Source organism: Marmota marmota, unplaced genomic scaffold (genome assembly GCF_001458135.2).
Source record: "Marmota marmota marmota unplaced genomic scaffold, marMar, whole genome shotgun sequence".
NCBI classification, from domain to species: domain Eukaryota; kingdom Metazoa; phylum Chordata; class Mammalia; order Rodentia; family Sciuridae; genus Marmota; species Marmota marmota.
This window is the reverse complement of record NW_025999983.1, coordinates 9,409,575-9,431,125: the sequence shown is the minus strand read 5'-3', so window position 1 is coordinate 9,431,125 and position 21,551 is coordinate 9,409,575. Positions and strand designations below refer to the sequence as shown.

Genomic DNA, 21,551 nt, shown 5'->3' with positions numbered 1-21,551 from the left:
AAACTAAACTTATCAGCATTATTTAGCAAATTTGCATGAACTCAGCAAGTGACATAACTAACATTCTCACTGATTAACATCTAAACTATTCTCCTGCCGTGAAGCCTGCACTTGCACTTGGGAGGTGAACAGAGTGGGGCTCTCTTCTAGACCTGCCCCCTTTCTTTCAGTAGTGGATAAAAGAATGAAATGCCGTTTTGATCTCCTGCCCATCAGGCAGTGGACAGCCTGCAGGTACTGGATGCTTCGAACGTTTTCTTCCCCACAGAGAGCACCCATGAAAGGAGAAGCCACAGGGTGGACTGCTGTGACTCCCTCTTGAGTCTGAGCCCGAGCAAACACTTCTACGAAGCCAGAGACAGTGCTTATGTATTCATAAGCATATTTCTGATTTTTTTAAGAATATTTATTTTGTAGTTGTAGTTAGATATAATACCTTTTTTAAAATTTGTTTATATGTGGTGCTAAGGATCGAACTCAGGGCCTCGCCTCTACCACTGAGCCACAACCCCAGCCCTCATAAGCATATTTCTTTATATACCTTGTACCCAGTACTACACCTCCAGTGACCGGAAATCCACCTTCTCCTGATACAGCCAACTCCTCCTCCTGCCCGATTCTTTTGTGGAGCCCAAGATTACAGACCAGCAGGCAGCAACCTCTGGGACGTCCAACTCTGCCTCTCTAGTGTCGTTCTGAGGGGATAGGTCAAGTCCAGCATAGCAGTCACTTTGGTTCACTGGGAATATCCCTAGGGTCTGTGCACAGAGGCCCTGTGTGGTTCGTGAGGCGTGGGGGTGCAGGAACTCCGCCATGGGCTGATCCTCTCTGACACTGGCGATTAAATTGCCCCCTCCCATGTTGTTACGGGTTGAATTCTATCCCCCAAAAGGCATGTCGAAGTCTTGACCCCCCAGTCCCTCAGAATGTGACCTTATTTAGAGGTAGTAGGGCCTTTACAGAGGTAGTGAAGTTAAATGAATTCATATGGATGGGCCTTAATTGGATAAGTGAGTGTCCTTATGAAAAGGGGAAATTTTAGCCAGGCTCGATGGCACATGGCTGTGATCCCAGCAGCTCAGGAGGCTGAGGCAGGAGGATCATGAGTTCAAAGCCAGACTCAGCAATGACAAGGCGCCAAGTAACTCGGTGAGACCCTGTCTCTAAATAAAATACAAAATAGGGCTGGGGTGCAGTCGAGTGCCCCTGAGTTCAATCCCCAGTCCACCCTCCCCCAAAAAGGGAAATTTGAGCACAGACTTAGACATGCAGAGGGAAGATGATGTGAAGAGACACAGGGAGAAGGTGGCCGTGAGACTGGAGTGGGCAGTCACAAGTCAAGCAGTGCCACAGAGGAGGCTGGCAACACTAGGAGCTGGAAGAAGAAAGCGGGGTCTGTCTGCCTAGACGGCTCTGGAGAGAGCACGGTCCTGCTGATCATTCATTTTGGACATGTGGCCTCCAGAACTGTCAGACAATACATTTCAGGTGTTTTCAATCACCTTGTTTGTGGTTCTTGGTTATGGCAGTCCTAGGAATCCACACGCGACCCTGCATTAGCCTTCAGAGGACTTTCCTGTACAAAGACTCCTTTTTTCCTTGGCCACTGCTTCTCCATCTTCTCATCTGCCTTCTCTGTGAACATAGTGGCCTCAGAGCAAAGAAAGACCCAGTCCAGCCTGATTGGCATGGACTGGGGAAGGGGAGAGCTGCTGAGTTCTGAGGATCCGTCCCGACAGGCCTAAGGACCCCGGCATCTCATCACGTTGCAGGAAGAACTGGGGATCTGACAACTTGAGATCTGGGAAGGGCTCCTGGTGATGAGGTTGGAAGAAACCCTTCAAAGAGAAGCAAAGCCTGTGAACATACTGTTTGTGAGTTATACAACTGGATAATTAGTGCCAGCTTTTAACCCAACACTTGTTTTCAGCAGATGAGGTATCTGCATCTCGGTGACTTGCCACCAATCACACAAATGAAGACAGTGACTCAGAACCAGAATTCAATCTGCAGGGCTCTTTCTACCAGCCCTGTCAACACACACTTAAAGTCATTACTCTGGGGCCAGCACTGTGAGACACACACCCTCCCTTCGTATAGCCTATAACCGAATCAGAGACAGAGCCAATATCCCAGCATGATTTGATGAAGACAGAGAGGGCAGCAGAAGGCAGCAGGCCTTCCACAATCCCTTTGTCCAGGAAGCGCACTGTCTTCATCAGGAACCTGGAATAATATTTGTCTTGCCTCCTGAACTCGTTATGGGAAAATGCTTTAAAATGCACTATGAGTGCAGGAAGCACCAGCAATCAAGTGTGGGGGTCAAGTCCAAATCAAATTACACAAGGGATTTGGTGCAGAAAAGTAAGTGCCTTTGTAGATATCATCGTTTGCACAGGTTATTTTTTTTAATATATGGAAGGTCCGTAAGGCACATTATCTCTGGAGTCTCTTAGCAAACTCCTGTGCCATTGAATGGAGAGATAAAAAACCTTTCTGAAACAGATGTTAGCCCTGTGCTCCTACTTCCTCTTGTGCTACACCTTGTTTATTTCTTTCCATGTACAAAAGCTAAAATTTAAAAATAGCCAATTCAGATAAAGGTGGTGGTATATCCAAAGAATAATGCAAAAGAATCTGTTAATTTAAACATGGGGCTTTATTAATATATTAAAACTACCTGTAGCTTTAATCTATGTTTTTTTTTTTTTTTTTTTGCACCAGTTCAGCAGCTGTTGTGCAGGGACTGCTGAGCGGATTTGGACCCCATATGCTTAATATTAGTTAGATTCATTTGGATGCTTAATAGCTTTGGTAAAGCGGAACTGTGTTTGACACTGTTTTTGTCTGTGGTTAGATTTAATACATTCAGTTCTGGAAACTTGAAGAAAAAAAACAAAACAGAAAATTCTGACAACCTGCCTGAGTTTAACCCCATCTGTCCCCTGGACTCATTAACTCTTGTAGCTAAACTTCCTCTGCAGATCAGAGAACACTTTTTATATGCAACTGGTTGTATCTTTGGTCATAGAGCAGTGGCCCATTTGGGCTGGTAAAATACCTGAACTGTGTATCTTAAACAACAAACAAGTATTTCTCACAGTTCTGGAAGATGGGGAATCCAGGATCAGGGCTCCTGCAGGTTGGGGGTCTGGTGAGGGCCTGCTGCCTGGTTTGCAGATGGCCACCTTCTTGATGTAAAGTCACAGGTCCAGGAAAGCTCTTCCTCTTCTTATGGATCCTGATCCCATCATGAGTGCTTAACTCTCATGACCTCATCTAATCCTGACCACTTCCCAAGGCCCCACCCCGTGATCCCATCCCATTGGAGGTTAGGTTTCAACATCTGAATTTTGGAGGGACACAAACATTCAGTCAGTAGCGAGCAGCCCAGAACCATCCTCGCCTGATGGGTTCCGTTACTGGCATTCCCCAAGGGCTGTTTTACATGCAGTGCTCATGGGGCGAGTGCAAGATGAAGGCAGTGTTCCATGTCGCATGAAATACTGGAACTTTCTACTTGGATTATTCTAAGCATCCAACCAACCATCTGCTTATAATAATGGTCTAAAATATTTTCTTTGAAGAAGTAGGAATTTGCTCAAATTATGTAACTCCTAGGTCTGCAGCTCTTGGGAGATCATCAGATTCACTCACCCACTCATGGTTCATTCAACAAATACTTAGTGAGGACTGGGCATGAGTCTAGATGCTAAAGAAGTTAGTAACGAACAAGACAAAGTCCCTGCCTTCAAGAGGCTTATGCCACTTGCAAATCCATAAATTCATGTATAGTATAATGTCAGATCGTGATGACAGAAGAAAATCCAGAGGAAAGGTGATAGACAGTGACTGGGAGATTAATCTGACTTGGATGAGGGAGTGAGGGAGAGCACTTTTAAAAATTTTTATTAGTGCATTAGAGTTAGATATAACCATAGTGTATTCATTAAGCTGTACTCATACAGTACATGATATGATTTGATCAATCTCTCCCCAGCACCTTCCCCAGGGAAAGCATTTTTGAAGAGGTGATACAGAGCAGAAATCTGAAAGAAATGAGGGACTGACTTTCATGTGGAAGAAGAATATTCCAGGGAGTGGGAACAGCTAGTGCAAAGGCCTCGAGATGGCATGCACTTTGCATCACTGAGGATTAGTAAGAAGATGGGCATCATAGAGTGCATTGAACAAGACAAGGAGTGGTAGGAAGATAGGGGCGAGAGAGCAGGAAGTCAGGTCATTAAATACAATAGGAAGTCGTTTTGAAAGGGTCACTGTAGCTGTTGTATGGGGAGTGGGATGTTGGGGAGCTGGAGAATTCAGACACTATTGCAAGACTCCAGTCATAAGATGAGTGTGGACATGGAACAGGCCAAAGAGGGAAGAGCTGGGAAGCAGCTGGAGTTAGAATCATGATTGGCAGATGGACGTAGGAGAGGCATGGACGTCAGGGAAGCAGCTTTATTTTTCTCCAATTAGAGAAGCCCATGGGCCACTGTCACGAGCCCACTGTTGCCCACGAGAGAACGTGACCCCCAGCAGTGGAATCCGCAAAGGTGAAGGAAAATCAAAGCCTTCAGAGGCTTTCACGTTTAAGATAAAGGTTTGAATTTTCCATGAAGAAGAGAATAAAGACATTACTTGCACTGTATCATCTTTTGAAAACCTTTCCTTAGCAACCTTTCAAAACTGCACCAGACGTTCCTTGGTTGGAAAAATAAAGTAGATTGCAATTTCCAGGAAGAGGAGACCATGATCGTGGGCTAATTATGAAGTTCATTGCTGCATGTATCGGAAAGATCAGATTCAGCTTACAGTTTCTCCTGCCGGGTGGTGGTCCCAGACAACACCAGAGCAGCTAAGGGTAAAAAGGAGGCCAATGATAAAATTCACATTTTTCTCTTTCTCTGTTCTGGAGTTTCAAACTTACATCATTTTCTTGTATAAACAACACTCAGCATTGGCAGGACCCACTTTGGATTTCCTGTTTCCTTTCTTTTTGTTTGGTTCTTATTCCTTCCTTCCTCCAAATCGGTTTTTCGTATTTTCTAACCTGAAAAAAAAAAAATAATTTGACATATTTCTATAGTCTGTAAATTTTTTTGAAGATGAATGTGCTATTGCTTAGGGTACTTTTATAAATTTTTAAGAATGTGAAAAATTTGAAATAATGTGATTTTGGGGGTGTCACTCATTTCTAGGAATTTTTCTGAACAACAACAAAATGATTCCAGGAATCTGTTCTACTCCAAATTAGTTGTATCTTTGGATTTTGTTTGCTGCCATCATTCTGTAAGATTACATTGTAGCCTGTGATTAGATGTAGTTCATGGCACTGAAATGTAACCTTGGTATCAAAGCTGCATCAGCTCTTGTATTGTGTCTGTGGACGTAGTTATTAAAAGAGAGCCTGTGTTCCCACAATTGATACTGTTTTGTTTTGGAATGAGCAGACAATCCTTGCAGCCTGTGCTGATTTCCCCACACAGACTTGGTGCGTGGAGCATTTTATTGGTTCCTGGAGCCAGAAGCCTGGCCTCTAAAAGGACTTCAGGGGTTAGTTCTATGATGATAATGTGATAAGATCGTCATTCTTCAGTTGACATATACATTGCTCAGATTCTCCCTTATTATAAAGAATAGAACTTAAAGGTGTTTTACTTTTCCCTGAGAAGGAAATATTCTAGGATTTTTAGGCCACAGGACTCTGTTCTGTGCAGGAAGGGATTCTAAGGACAGGAGCAGCCTCTGGCCACAGCAAGCATAGCTGGAGGCCAGGTCCTCCTGCACTCCCCCACAGCACCACGCACAGGGCAGCCACTTACTGAGGTCTGATGATACACCCAACCGTCTTGGAATGTTGTCCTTGTGACAGAGAAAGCCACTGAGGCTCAGAGAGGACAGGTTCTCTCTCAGGGCCCACTGGAGTTGACGTCAGTGTTCAAACCTGGTGGAAAGAAGGCTGCAAAGTAGACCGGTAGCACGCCTGTCCTCAGGGAAGCTAAGAAGCCGATGCCCTGACCTACTGTAAGTGTTGAGGGAAGGTGGAGAAGGCAAGTCAACTGTGAGGGCATCGCTCAGCCCTTTGAGGAGCTACCCTGTGTGGTTTAATTAACAACAACTATTCTGGAGGATCCTGTTTGGAGGGGGATGTTTCAAAGCCTGTGTCCCCCATCCCAGATTTCTGAGTATCAACTCTGCCCTGCGACCCTGACTCTTGTTCCTCACTCATCCCCCAGCGTGTGACAATATGGATGTCACAGGGTTGTCAGCAGTCTCCCACCTTTGCAGTTGGTCAGCCTTCCCTGGGGGTCAGGAATGCCCTCACGCCTCGTAGTTTCTGTTGCATTTGTTGTAAGTCACATAACTTGCATGAGGGATGCTCTTGGTTGAAGTAAAAGAAAACCAAGCCCAGATGGCCTTAAGCAACAGGAAATGTGTTGATTTACATAAATTGGTGCCCAGCCGCTGAGCAGTTCCGTGTGGGTTCATGTGGCAGTTCAGCAATGTCATCAGAGGCCCATCTGTCGGTTCTGCCTTCCACCCTGACAGCCTGCCCTGTGATTGGTCCTCCTGTGAGCTTAGGTGGCTACCGAAGCAGGCACATCTGTATGCTGCCTTTTCATGTCTGATGTCAAATAGATCCTGGCTTCCTGTTGCTGCCTGGGAGAGTAGGGAAGGACTTTTCCAGAAGCCACCAGTAGTCCTCCTTTGAATCTCTTTTGACTGACTTGGTGCACATCTCCATTCTGGGAGGTGGGATTCCCTTTGACTCTCTGTGGCCACCTTTTGAGCTGAGCCCAAATCCCTTGTCCACCAGCTGCTGTTTAGTGGGGGAGGAGCTATGTGATGATAGTCAACAGCAACGTCCCTTACACAGGCAAGGGGTAACTAAGGTCACCGGCTCCTTTATTTATTTTCCATCCTCCTAAGAAGATTTTGGGCTGATGAATAGTTTGATAGGCAGTGCTACAAGATGGGTTGCTTAAAATTATTAGGAGGCAGGTGACAGACAATCCAAAAACGTGAAAACATGCTGGGCCTCATTAGTAACAGGGAAAATATAAATTAGGATCACAACGACATGCTATTTTACTCCCACTAAATTGGCAAAAATTAAGAAGTCTGACATTATCAAGTGCTGGCAATGATCTGTTATGAGGAAACAGAACCTCTCGTATAGTAGGAGTATAATTTGGTACCACCACTTTGGAAAATACATCTGTTATTATCTTATAAAACAGAACATGCATGTACCCTTTGAGTCAGCAATTCCATTTTTATGTCAAATTCTAGAACAGTTTTTGCAATTTCTTAAACAGACATGTTTGAGAATGTTCACAACAATCTTGTTCACAACAGTGAAAAACAGTCAACAATCCAAGTGTTCAAGAACAGGAGAACCAATAAATACACCATGGTACATTGTTTAAAGTGAAAATGAAGAACCACTGGCTACCCAACAACATGGACATGTCTTAGAAACTTATGCTCAACAAAAAAGCAAGTTGCCAAAGACTACAAACAATAAAATACCATATTTGTAAAACTCAAAAGCTAGCACATTCAAGCAATGTATTGTTAGGAGACTACTATATGTTCTAAAACTACCTTTATAAGCAAGAATGGTCTTCTAGAGAGGGAGTAGTCTAGAGGGTGGGGTCCAGAAATATCTCAAAATTATTTCTCGTGATGTTGGCCAATGGGATCTGATCTTTGATTGGGTGATAAGATTGGGGGTGTTTATTTTATTTGGGGTTTCATAATTTTCTATCTACAAAATAGTTTATAAGAATCTTAAAATATATGCTCACTGATCTATTAAGCAAATGCCATTGATTGCAATAGAGTGTCAAAAAAAATCGTGATTCTTATAGAAGGAATCCATGCCTGATGAATCAATTAATATTCTGTGAGGGAACAAATTGTTATGTGGCTGGAGGAACCAGCAACTGTAATCTATTTAGGCTTTGAGAAGTCTTTGATTAATTGCCATGTCATGAGTCATTAAAACCCTGGTGTTAAGAGTGGGTTGAGTTAATGTTTACTCATGGATAGGAAAGCAAGGATAAGAAGTTTGAAAAAATTAACGTGGAATTAAATGTATAGAAATGTAATCCCTGTAATGATCAGAGTCGCTATTTGCTGATAGCACACTTTTTTAATGCTTACAGGGCAACCCACAAACAAAAAAGTCCCTCAGACTAAGAGTTGAGGGCACCAGGTAGGTGGTGAAACTCTGAGCACTTGAGGTCCAAGCACAAATCAGAGCCTGTTTGGCTCAGAAGCACAGCAGATAAGCTTTTGTGTAGAGAGCACACTTGTTTGGTGATTCCCCTTCCCTTTAAATTCTCTCTGGGCATTTATTCTTGATGGGAAAACTTTGGAGCTCATGTAAGGATTTTTAGGGATTTTTCCACACTTACCTGTAGGGGAATCTCTTATGGTTAATAAGTTCTATTTAATCAGGTTCTATCTAAACAACTGTTTGAGTCCCTGGACTGTGTAGATCCTTCCCGGAGAGCTATTTGCCTCTGTCAGCATCATCACGCCCCCCTCCCCGCCCCCACACTTGAAGCTCTTAGTTTTGACCTTCTTCAACTCTGACAGTCACTTATCACAGGTGTGTGTCATCTTTGTGGTGTTATCCTTCTCACTTCCCCTTCCTACACACAAGCGGTTCTGTACTCTGTATTAGATGATTCTCAGGGAAGGGCCTGATCTGTTGTTTCCTGCTTCTTGGGATTCTCACTCCTCTTAGCTTGGGTACTTGGGTACTTGTTACTTGCTGATCTATGATTGCAAGCTCATTGCTAGTTTTTTTTAATCTTTAGAAAATCTCATGGGTCTATTTTGGGAGCGCTCTCCTTCAGAGGACTCATAGCTACATTTTTGGAGAACTGGGGCTCCCGGCCCTTAGACCACTTCATCCTCATGCAAGTGCAATGCGGAGGCGCAGGCTCAGCTACTCACCTCACAGCTGGCCTGAGGCTGCATATGCAAGCCCGAGGTGGACATTCCTATTGGCATTTGCTGTTGGTGCAATCCTGCCCTATGGTTTGCCCTCCAGAAAGTGCTGTAGCTCTGTCCCTTGGATACACTCCTGTCTTTGGCGATCTCAGAAGGAGTCTGGGTGCTCTACCAGGGCACCATCTGCCACATGATCAGAATCACAAGTCTTCATTTGCTTTCCACTTTCATATATCCTTGTTTGGGGGAGCTCTCCATGCCTCTTAATTCCATGGAAGTTGGAGTGTGTGTTTAGTTGACCTTCTCTGCTATTCGGGGAGTGATTTCAGGAAAGTCTATGGGTAAAATATAAAATCAGAGAGCTGTGCCTTGTGCCTCCCACTCTGAAAATGTTCCCATCCCTCAGTGTGCAGAGGCCCCCAGGTACTGACCCTGAGTTCACACAGACACATGGACATTGTATTGGTTTTCTGGGGCTGTTGCAGCAAATTAGCCCAAACTGAGTGGCTTCAAACAACACCCATTTATCATCTTTTGGCTCTTTTTGTCAGAAGTCTGGGTGCAGCATGGCTCAGCTGGCACTTGGCTTGGGGTGTCACAAGGCTAATATTACTTGGCAGGACTGTACTATTTGGCAGAGCTCTAGGGAAGAACCCAAGCTCATTCAGGCGGTAGGGACGTGGAGGACTGAGGTCCCATTTCCTTAGTGCAGTTGACCAGAGTCATTCTCAGCTTAGAAGCCCCCTGCAGCCCGTGACTCATGGTCCCTTTGCCCCAAGCAGCAGTGGGTGTGTGTCTCCAAGGTCAGAGTCTCTCTGCCTCTCCTCTCTGCTCATCTCTCCAAAGCATTTCTCTGACACATCAGTACGCCCTTCTCTTGTTATTAAACACTCACATGAGTTCACTGGTCCTCCTGGATGATCCAGGCAGTCTTCCTATCTTAAGGTCCGCCGGTGAGTGGCCTCAGATGCATCTGCCAAGCCCCCTCCCAGCAGCGTGTAGATCAGGGGGCAATAGCCTTGGAGGAGCCGCTTCCAGTCCCTGATACCCCAGATGTACACCCACATTCATTTGAGTCTTACAACAACCTTGTGAGTTAGGTTGTCATCATTCTCATTTTAAAAATATGATCGCTGAGGCACAGAGCATCCACCTGGTGCCCACTGTGTGCTGTTAGCAAGTGGCAGAGCTGGGATGTAAACGCCGTGGTCTGTCTCCAGAGGCCGTGCTCCTGACCGCTGTGCTGCATGGCTCTGGATCACAGACACTGTGCAAGTCGCGTGCCATCTAAAACACTGCTGAAAGGTGGATTCACCTTCTGAATTTAATAAAATGTTAGAGGTAAGAGGGCTGAATGTGAAGGTGCAAACTGCCTGGGTGAGCCCTCCAAGTCTTCTGGATATAGAGTGCTAGGCTTTTCCTCCATAGATTGGCTTAGAATCTTTCTTTTTCAGTATCAGTGTTTGCAGCTTTGTACAAACAATTGAAAGGAAGCCACGCTGCCCCCACCTTCCCCACTCCTTTTCCTCACAACCACATCTCCTAAAAGAATATTCTAGATTCTCACAACCGCTCCTCAAGCTGCTCTTATGGTTGCAGTGGAACGTACCTAGGCCAGGACACCCCTGGGCCACATCTTGCTGAACCCACCGTCCTGGACAGTATGCACTGCCCCGTTCTGGTCCCCGACCTCTTGCTGCTGCTCACTGGGGTTGCCCACGTCCTGATGCTCTTTCTCAGCCCCTTGTGCTGGTTCTTCCTTCTCTACCGACCTCCTTCATTGAAGTCTGCAACAGGAGATGCAAATGTGATGCTTGGATGTGCTGAGGGGAGCACCCGGAGGCAGAGGGGGGTCCCAGCCATGACTCCAGGCCCAGCCTCCAGCAGCCTCACTCCTTGGGCGGCTCCTGCCTCAGTGCCTTCAGCCACCACCCTGCACAGGTCGAGCGGAAGGTTTTGCCATTTCCTTTTCCTATTTTAAATTTTTTAAAATCAATGTTTTTTTTTTTTTTTTAAATCATAGTTTACCTTTGTGACTTAGAAATCCAATCATGGCTAGAAGCTGTCTCCTACTCCACCCTCGCCAACCCCAGCCAAGGCCTCTAAGAAGGGGGCATTCTCTAATCTGCTTCTAAGTGTTGGCTTTTTTTTTTTTTTCTTTTTTCTTTTTCTTTTTTAGTTTCAGAGTCACCCTGTAGGATTAAAAAGGATGGGATTGTTTACCAGCTTTCCACATGGGTGGTGGTAAGGTGGGAAGTAGGAAGAGACATCACCTGTGACGTGTATTTTTCTTTCAACATATTTGTTTCCTGCTTCCACCAGCTGTAAAATGCAGCTAGTCATTCTGCAGAGAGTGGGGTGTGGAGAGGGTGCGTGGTGGTTAGCGAGAACACAGGAAGCATCTTTCTGTAATGGCACCTTCACCCGCAGCCTGTCTCACCCCGTGCTGGCCCAGGCATATGCTCCGAGTCTCTGTTTATCCTCATGGTCCCCTGTGCACTGTGAACTTCTGGAGGACCCGTGTGTATGTGTTTAGTAAGCGCCCAGCTCAGCGGCCTAAACACTTTTGATAACAGATGTTAGTCGTTCCCACGGTAGCTGGGAGAAGGTGGCAGCTGCGGTTCAGTGGCCTTGGCGTACTGGAGACAACACTGTGGAGATAGGGAGGTGTGCACCAGCCCGTTTAACAGGAATCAGAAACCCCTGAGGAAGGTGGGGCAGGTGGTCTCTTAAGTGCCATCATCACAGTCCCCTCCCACAGCCAATCCAGTTATTTTCATTTCAGAGTGAAGGGAACTCAACTCAGGGAGGCCAAGGAAGTGACTTGCTGACATCACGTGGCAAGCTGAGATCTGAGCCCATGCTGTGGTTGGAATGTCCCCTCCAGGGTTCATGCTGAGATTCGGTCATCACTGTGACTGTACCAGAGATGGGACCCTCTGGGTGATTAGATTCTGATGCCTCTGCCTTCAGGAATGGATAAGATGCAATCATCTCAGGGGTGGCTCTGTTAGGGCAGTGAGCTCCCAGGGTAGGGGTGGGGGTGGGGGGCTCTTGCCCTGCCCTTCCTGGGGAGATAAGGCAGCAAGAGGCCCTCACCAGCTGCCCGGCAAGTGCCTGACCCATGCTCTTGGACTCCCAGTCTCCAGAACCATGAAAAGAAGGTTTCTGTTCTTTCTAAACCACGTGGTCTCAGATACTCTGTTACATCAGCAGAAAAGAGAGTAAGACCCTCCCTCACCTGGCTCAGGTCCCTGCCCGTCCCCTGCAGCCCCTGCTGGCCCTTTGCCCAGTGACCTTCCCATCTGAGCAGCCCTTTCCTTGACTCATGGCCACGTTTCCCTCCGACACCCACCACCTCCAGCTCTGCTCTTCGCTGGGCCACTTCCCGCTGTAGGATGCCAGGGATCCACCCCTCTCAGACGGAGCTGCGTTCTGCACCTCATAAAGCACATCCCGGGTCGTGACGGACACGCACACTGTGGCTTCCCCTGGGAAGAAGAGCTCTGATAAATTGGCTTCTTCAGAAGCCGTTGAACTTGTTGAAACAGGTCAAAGAGTACTTGTCTTTTGCTATCTCTATTTCCTAACATGTACACTCATCAGGATCCAGGATTAGCTTACACTATGCATTCTTAAAATGTCCTTATCATTCTTTGAGAAATTCTATATTTTAAATCTTCAAGCTAATTGTTTCCTAACTCAGGAAAAGTGTGCATTTCTGTCTTATATGCAATTCATATTTCACCATCGATGGCAGAGCTTCAGAAGAAACCAGAAATGAAGCTGAGTCCCCGTAGTTAGGACGCTGGCCACGTTGTGCGTCAGTGTTCCCCTGGACCTTCCATCAGGGCCTTGATGGAGAGCATCTGTGCTTGTGGACGAAGGCACAGTTGACGCAGCTGTCCCTGGGGTGGTCTCTGGCTGAGATCCCCCGAGAGGCTCCTCACGTCCTGCTGCTGAGCAGATTGCTTTTCACAGCCCACAGTCCTCTGCAGGAAGGAAACGGGACAGGCCGCTCGGCACCGTCCTTCTCTCCATGTCATTAGCTTCTGAATCATGCAGTAAAGTCTCAGGAGCCGTGGTTGGTGTGGCTGCAGGAGAGATGTCACAGAGCTGCAAATGGGGGATGGCCTCTGTGTGTGCCAGTCATCTGGGCAGGGGACTAGAGGGTGCATCACAGAGGATGGTGATTTGGTCACCTTGGGTGTTTCACACTGTGACCTGAGCTGTCACCCTAGCAGCTTCTTGCCTCACTGGGATCTTCACCCCACCTGGGATTCTGTGCACACTCACGCCAGCCTCAGAGACACAGCCCATGGCTCTTTTTACCTTTTATTATTTACACTGTGCCAGGCACTTTACTAAATGCCATGCATACATTTACTTCATCAGATACTCATTATATGAGCCTGTTGTTTGTTTATATATTCTATACTGTTATTATATATGGTTATTATATATGATTATTATTATATGATTATTAATGCTTTTACTTTACAAATGAAGAAACTAAGGCTCAGAGAGGTCAAGTAACTTTGTCTGAAGCACACAGCTAGTGATGAAATAAGAGATCATAACCCAGACCTTTTCTGACCCTAAAGACAAGGCTCCTTGCCCACCCATCATGGAATTGGGAGGGAACCTAGAAATCAATTATTTCTAACTCCTGTTCTTATAGATAAGTGATTCTTGCTTCAGAGAAGAGTGACTTGCTCCTGGTCCCCTCATCAGGGATCTCCAGACCCTGGACCCAGGCTCTTCCCACCATGACACGTGACCTTCGTCCTTTCTCTTAGAGCCTGATCCTGCACACCAGTCTTCCTGAAGGAGTTTGTGCCACGGAATTTGCTCTGTTTATGAGAACACTTTGAGTTGAGTTTCATTAGCAGATGTGGGAAAAATCTAGATTCAGCAATTACAAGAAAATAAAGCAGCTTGGATGTGACATACTGAAGGCAAGTGGGCACAAGTGGGTTCTGGGGCTCTCGGGCTCTTTTCGGAACAAGGTGTCATCCTTGTAAAGAAATTGCAGCAAAGAGCAAGCTACGGCTGTCAGACCAGGGCTAACCCTCATCCCCCCTCGGACCCAGTGCTGGAGCTCCACTGCCCTCTCCTCTTGGGATGTCCATTTTCATATTCAGAACATTGAATTCTCCTCTTTCCAAAGAGCAAAACCCGGCTGCCCCTCTGTGGCTGCTGGGGCAGGGGTGGAGGGTTCTGCTCCAGAGAGCAATCGAGCAGAAATACCCTGTTAGATTGTCACCATCGCCAACGACTCTGATCTCACAGTGAAGCCGGATTGGAATGGGCCCTGGGATCCCCAGTCTCATGCTTTAGTTTCTGTGTTTATTAGGGGACAGAAGGACAAGAGAGCATCGAGTTTCATGGCCAGTGTCATACAGCTCAAAGGGACCCTGTGCCAGCCATAGACCTTTGCTGGCTATTTGAGCTCTGAAGACTCGTGGCCGCTGGAAAGCCTCACTGACCTTCCCGGGGGGGGCGGGGGGGGGAGGCTGGGCCAGCTTGTGTTCCCAAGAGCGAGAATGGAGCACAGTTCAGGCCGACAGGGAACCCGATCCAAGAGCATGGGGTCTGGGGCCTGGGTCTCAGGGAGCTGTGCTTTTCTGGAGTCTCCAAAGCCCCAGCTTTTGGCAGGTCAGAGACACAATCTTGTCACAGTGCTTTCGGAAGTGTTTGCGTCAAGGGTCCCACAGGTGTCTGAGGTGTCCAAAGGAGGGCAGTTTATTTGGTGTGGCTATTTGATAGTGGCCGGAATGTCCTGTGCTGGCGGAATTGAATTGACCGACTCCTGGAAGGTTGCTTGCTGCGTGGGGAACAGGAACCAAGGAAGAGGATGACCCTGAACCTCATAGCACCCAGGCCCAGCAAGGCCCGATGACTCGGCCCTCACACAGCCTACCACTATGGCCAGAGTGTTCCTGCTGGACACCGAGGGGCAGACACCAGGAAATTCTCCCTTCCCGATCCTCTCGCACTGTCTGTTGAGGAGAGCCCGGCGTAACCGATTACATTCTGGCTCATGATTATCACATTTCAGGCCTCTTTTTCTGAGCTTATGCCAAATCCCACACAGTGGACTTGGGAGCATCCCAGTCTCTGTAGCTAACAGTTCTCAGTCTCTTGTGTTCTCTCTGAAGCAGCCTGCCAGTGCCAACTGCATGCATCTATATATAAGTAAACATTTATTGGTGTATAATATACATACAGAAAGTACACAGATTGTAAGGGTACAGTTCAGTAAATTTTAACTGTGTTATGGAACTGATATTACCAGTGCTCAGAACAAGCAAACAGAACATTACCAGCACCCACAAGTCCCCTTATGCCTCCTGATAAGCCACTACCTGATCAAGGGCTGCTCTCTAATATGGCAGGATTCATTTAGACCTACTTTGGAACTTTATGGAAATGAAACTCACACTGTCCTTTTTTCTCGACATTTTGTTTTTAAAATATATCTCTGTTGTTGCATTCAGCTATTCATATCCTTACCATATAATATTCTATATATTCATATTTAACATGTGAATACAGTCTACTGTGGAGAACCCGTTGGGTTTCAGGCTTCGCTCTTGTAACAGTGACACTATGAACGTCTTGCATATGGCACCGGGTTGAGTCAGCTGTTGTGAATCTTAGTTTGCTCTCTTGGGGTAGTTTTATCCCAAAGTTCTGGGACTACATTATTGTCCCGTGGACAGGCTTTGCGTCCCTGAGTGCTGACGCAGGCTGTTTTTGCCATGCTAGATGCCATTGTACGCTTGGCCAGTCTCCAGCCAAACTCTACATCCATGGGGGTCTCGCCCACACCCAGTAAGTGATGTGCAGTTGTTAGTCCAGTGAACGTCTGATGAGAGAATGGAGCACAACATGTTGGCTCACAATGGAAAACGGAATTGAAGGTGGCTCGTTTGTCCTCCCGTTGCCGTGCACACTGCAGCAGTTGTGCAAGGAGGCCAGGTCAAGGGGGAGGTCAAGTTGGAGATGCAGTGAAGACCCCAGAAGGGCTGAGGGCGGGGGGCCCTCCTGGCCTTCCTGTGAGTGCCAGCCACGGACACCCTGGGAGGCACAAGTCAGGAAGTGTCAAAGCCACAGAGGTGCAGCTGTCATCTAGCTGACACCTGTCCCCACTGTCCTCTCCCATCTGTACAACATGGACACCAAGACAGCTGGCTTGGGTTGGGGGGAAGGCAAGTACTCACACAGGGTGGTACCCAGGCTGGGGCATCCCTGGGCACGTGCAGTGCCTGAGGGGAGGACCGTCCAAGCCAGGGCCCACGCTCCCCCTGGGTCCCTGTCGCCCTGAGCACTGCTTCACTGACCCTTCCTCAGGAAACCCAGAGAGAACAAATTCCCCAAACGCAGCGCTGTTTCCGTGGTGGGAGCGACTGCATGCAGACAGCCAGGCAGCTGCCTGCCCAGGGTGTCTCCCAAGCTGCCCTGGGTATCTGTCAGGTTCACCCAAACCAGTGACCCCTGGTCCTGGACTAAGATATCATCAGCCAGCTGTGTCCTGAGCAAAGGGGGGGCAGCACCCCTGCTTCCTCCTCACAGTGCTTAGGGTCTGGCTCCCACGGCCTTCACTGCTCCCTGCGGGTCTCTCCTCGTCTCCCAGATGGGTTTTGTGTGGGTGGCCGTTGCTGTGGGCATTGTACACGTCCTCGGTCGAGGCCCCACACATGAACCGGTGCTCAGGCTGGCGACTGAGGAAGGACTGGTTGGAAAAGCCGCCCTAGGGCTGCCTGGGACTCCTTGAAAGGATATGGATATCATGTGTGAGCACTTGCCCACACCCTGGGCACTCAGGCATCTGATGACAGGGGCCTGCAGGAGGATGGGGACAGTGACCCCGCTGGCCACTTTGCACACAGCAGGCTGCTGGCAGCCGTGTGTACCATCCTGGAGTTCCAGTCCCCAGCTCTCATGGGAGGTCTGATGGAATGGACCACCCGCCTGCCGTGGCTTCTCTTTCTTCTTTTGTCTGCGAGGAAGCCCTCCGTCAAGTGGTGCTTTAGGTAGAGGAGCTGGCTCTGGTGAGGCCCTCCTCAAGCCACCAAAGGGTCTGCTACTAGTTCTGCTGCAGACTTAAGCCACTCGGTTATTTGGGGACAACAGCTCCTGGGGGAGAGACCAGAGAGGTGGCATTTTACAAACAACCCAAAGCAACAATAAGTTCTCGATGGACCCAGTGCGTGTAAAATCACAGCCCCCAAAACTGGTGTGAGGAGGGGGTTGTGGTATACAGAGGACATAAAAGGAATTTACACCATCCAGTAGCGGCCGTATAGGCCCCAGGTAGCCACCCCACAGCTGGTGCGGCTCTGCAAACCTGTCCCCAGACTCTCCCACCATCCCTCCTACTGCAGCCCCCTCTAAAGCATCTGCCCATCCTTCTCAGGGTTCCACATGCGCCTGCGTTAGTTGTTAGAATCCAGCTCAGGGTTGATGTCCTGGAACTTTGAGTTTAAGACAGCGACCTCACTCCTGTGGCTCCTCCACAATCCATATCAGTTCCAATGATTCCAGACCCATTCTTGGGAGGAGGCAGCCTTCACACATACATGTGGTTTGAAATCCTGCCTTCCCTGGGGACATATGACAGGAGGAACTCTACAACCCCACAGCAGCCAGAGAGGAGCGGCCCACTGTGGGTAACAGGAAGAACAGAGCTGGGTCAGAGGACCAGGGCCCAGTGCCCACAGCTACCGCAGCGCTCACAAAGCCCATCCTTTGTGGGTGACCACCAGAGACGCGGTGATGATTGTAACAACAGACATTTGCTCCTGCTGCCCTCAGACCCAGCTGTGTCCTTGCTGTTCACCATGATGATGTCTGCTTGATGGTTCTGGTAAGCCACGGGAGCCCATGACCTCAGGAGCAGGTGGAGTGTCTGCCATTCTTTCCTGAAGTTTGGGGAAGCAGCCTTCAGAGCAGCAGCTGACTCCAAGTTCTCTTGTTTCCCCTGTATTTTCCAAAGGCTGATGTTAAACTGTGATGGCATCTTTACTTCAAACTAGAAGCAAAGAGAGAGCCAAGTTTGATATTTTTCTTCTTTTGTTTATTTTTGCTATGAAAACATTGCAGAGAATAATATCTGATTTTCACACACCCAGGTGTAAATTGGCCATTGTGTGGGGTAAAATAGATGCTTTTCTTATCACCAGTCTTCTCTTAAGGGGCGCAGTAAATGTGGGGGCAGCTTTTACCTCCTTGCCCAGAGGGATGAGCTCAGGGGAGAGGCAAGAGCCCACAGAGGCACTGGCTTGGTTGGTCTAGAAACATGAATTGCGAACACATCGGCTGAAGGTTCAGAATCTTCGTCTCCTGATCAAGGGCCTGGGGGCAGGGACAGAAGTGGAGCCTTAGCCAACTTTGGAGGCTGTGTGGCCTCAGGCAAGTCTCTTTGCCTCTCAGTGCTTCCTCTGTGAAACCGAAGTGCTCAGCTGGTGCCTTTCATCACACAAACACCTCCTGAGGCCCTGACAAGGAAGGTAACCAACCAGTCCCTGCCCCAAGGACTCAAGTCCTGATAAGAAAGAGAAACAGGACAACCAGCAATTACAGCCAGTGGGGAGAGTGAGTGGTGGCCGGGATGCCACTGAGGTGGCACTAAGGAGCCTGGGAATGTGGCTCAGGAAGGACTTCTTGGAGTAGAGGGCACTTTGGCTCAGTGGAAGGGATGAGGAGGACTTGGCAGGCCAAGGGATGATTCCCAAGGTCCCTTCCAAGTCTAAGGTGTGGGGTCTGTAGTTGGGGTGTGGGGTCTACCTGGAGTTTCACTGGGGCCAGTGGCCCGTGGACAGTCCCTTTCCCACTCTGACTGCAGTGGAGACCCAACAGCAAGGTTAGCTCTTTCCCCACAATTCCTCCCACCATGTTTTGGGCTATTCCGTTTCTCCACTCTTTGTTCCCTGCTGTCAGGGCATATGTCCTGTTGGAACACAGTTAATTAGAGGTCACCTGGCAGTCGCTGCTTATGCAGGAGATTGTTTCCTCATGATCTCAGATTAGTTAAATTCAGATTTTGAGACTCTTTTTTTTTTCCATAGAAATAAGTGTACAGAAAGGGAGATGTGTTCTTCAAATATTTTTTCTTGTCTTGAGCAAAGTCTTAAAAATACAAAATAATAGTCTGGAGTGGTGGTGCATCCCTTGAATCCTAGCTATTTGGGAGGCTGAAGCAGGAGGATCGCAAGTGTGGGTCCAGCCTCAACAACCTAGTAAGACCCTGTCTCAAAATTAAAATTGTTAGAAAGAGTTGGGGATGTAGCACGTTGGTAGAGCACCTGGGTTCAACCCCCAGTACCACACACACACACACACAAAGCATAATAATATATAAATAATCATAGTGTTTTTTAATCTCTTTCTTTCCAAGGTTATTAAATTTCTGGTATATTTTCTAGTATTATCTCTTGCACTTATCTGGTAATGAGTGTATAAATGACATTTTCAGAGAAAGTTTTATAAAGATTTTAACTTAAAATGGCAGTGTTTAAATAACCAAACAGTGGCCAAAGCCACTTACATTTGTTCTGAGACTTGGAGCAGAAATGTTGGCCTTAGGGTGCAGATTCAAGGACAGCTGGGGAGGTCACTTTGAGTACTAGTACTTATAAGGGACAGGGCAACAGCCAAGGTAGTTGATGATTCACTTCCTGCCAACTTTGAAATCATATGGTTCCTGAGGAATTTGGATTTTTTGCACATAAGATGAAACTTCATTAATAAGTATATACCCTATTATTTCAAATTTATGTAAATTCAAATCCACAAAAAATGTACACATGTCTGCTTAAATTCACAGGTGTCAGCACTGGGGACAATCTGATGAAAAAGTGGGGACCCCAGGAGGCAGAGTCCTCACAGTGAGAGGGACCTTGTCCTATGGCTGGAGTCAGGCATGACAGTTCAGGTTGAGGTCAGGGTCATCCCACATGGAGCCTGTTATATACAATGGGTTCAACAATTCTGGAAGCAGCCTTGAGTTAGGGCTGCTTGTGGTACCACTGAACCCTGTCTTTTGAGCAGGTGACTTCTGTCTTTGTCCTCGTGGGCTGCTATAACAAAGTACCACCACTGGTAGCTTAGGAACAGCAGGAATTTATTTCCCACAATTCTGGCAAGCCCAAGAGGCTGGCAGATTTGGTGTCTTTCTGATTCAAGGATGGCAGCTTCTGCTGTGTCCTAGCACGGTGCATGGGTCAAGGCCATCTTTGGAGCTTCTTTTATAAGGTCACTAATCCCATTCCTAGCCCAAGACCCTCGAGTTGGCGATCAGGTTTCAATGTGTGACTTAGAATGGGGCACAGACATCAAGACCTCAGCAGCTCTTAGACTCCTTGGCTTCCTGGAAAGTTGGAACTCAGGAAGGCAGAGGCCACTGAGAAGTCTCTGGCAGAGTCATGGCCTCAAGCCACACCACCCACTCCCAGGACCAAAGGAGCATTCCTGACAGACTGGACCGGCTTCCCAATCAACAGAATAGGATTGTGTGCTTTAGAAACTAAAGCCACACAATAAAGGGGACACACTGGAGACACTGCATTATCCAAACTAACCTAGGAACTGCTAAGTGTGTAACAGGTTGTGTTTTTAAAAACCCCCAAAGTCCAGTTGCACAGGTGTTCCACATTAGCATGAGCTGGTATGGGTCTGCCCTTCACATTGCTCCTCAGATGACTTTTGACAAGTGGCTCGATGACACTGTTTGATCATCTGTTACCCTACCCATAGGATTGCTGTGGAAATTAAGTATGTTCTTTGTAGTAGGTTCCTGGACCTATTTCATTCAATATGTTAGTTCCTGCCTTCTGAGTACAAATATTATGTCAAAAGCCAAGTTTAGATAAAAATGGCTTTTACAATTCTAGCATCAGATAGAATTTAAATTGATACATAGTCTCAAATGAAATGCAAATGCTAATAAGAAACGGGTAAATGTGTTCACAGTGATGGAGTCACACTGGGCCCCTCCTTCTCACACCAGCCTTTCATTAAGAGTGGGGGAAGTCCCGGCTGGGGCAGGGTCTCAGTGGTAGCGAGCTCGCCTGGCATGCGCGGGGAGCTGGGTTCCATCCTCAGCACCACATAAAATAAAATAAAGATGTTGTGTCCACCGAAAACTAAAAAATAAATATTAAAAAATTCTCTCTCTCTCTCCTCTCTCTCTCTCTCTTAAAAAAAAAAGAGAGAGAGTGGGGGAAATTTTATGGTCCTTGTTTTCCCTCATTTCCCACTTCTTTGACTTTAGAGAAACAACTAACGTAAGAAATATCATCTTAGAAAAGGGAATAAAGCTAATTTTTGATGGTACGGATTTTAAGGGAATTATGCCCTAAAGCTACTGAATCATTTTATAAGTGTTCTGATTTATAAGTAATTTGTAGGTAATTTTGGGTTATTTTGAAAGCCTACTCACTAACAAGTTCTCCCCCCTCCTCTCCTCCCTTCTCCCTCGTCCCTTCCACTTAACTTGCTCATCTCTGGAGCCTGTGCCCACGCAGCCGCCTGGAGCTGCACCATCTCACAGCCCTCCAGCAGGGGGAGGGGGA

General features: G+C 47.3%; 1 protein-coding gene and 1 long non-coding RNA gene across 3 annotated transcripts in view; one reads left to right on the top strand and one right to left on the bottom strand.

Annotated features, from left to right (window-relative positions):
- The window catches only part of Zdhhc14 (zinc finger DHHC-type palmitoyltransferase 14), a 241,202-nt gene that overhangs the window by 103,689 nt on the left and 115,962 nt on the right, over nucleotides 1–21,551 (top strand). The window lies entirely within an intron of this gene.
- Nucleotides 4,588–6,484, bottom strand: LOC125617627. The gene is made up of 2 exons (XR_007348704.1): nucleotides 5,829–6,484; nucleotides 4,588–5,056 (listed from the first exon to the last, which is right to left on the bottom strand). It is a non-coding gene; the product is annotated as an uncharacterized LOC125617627 (long non-coding RNA).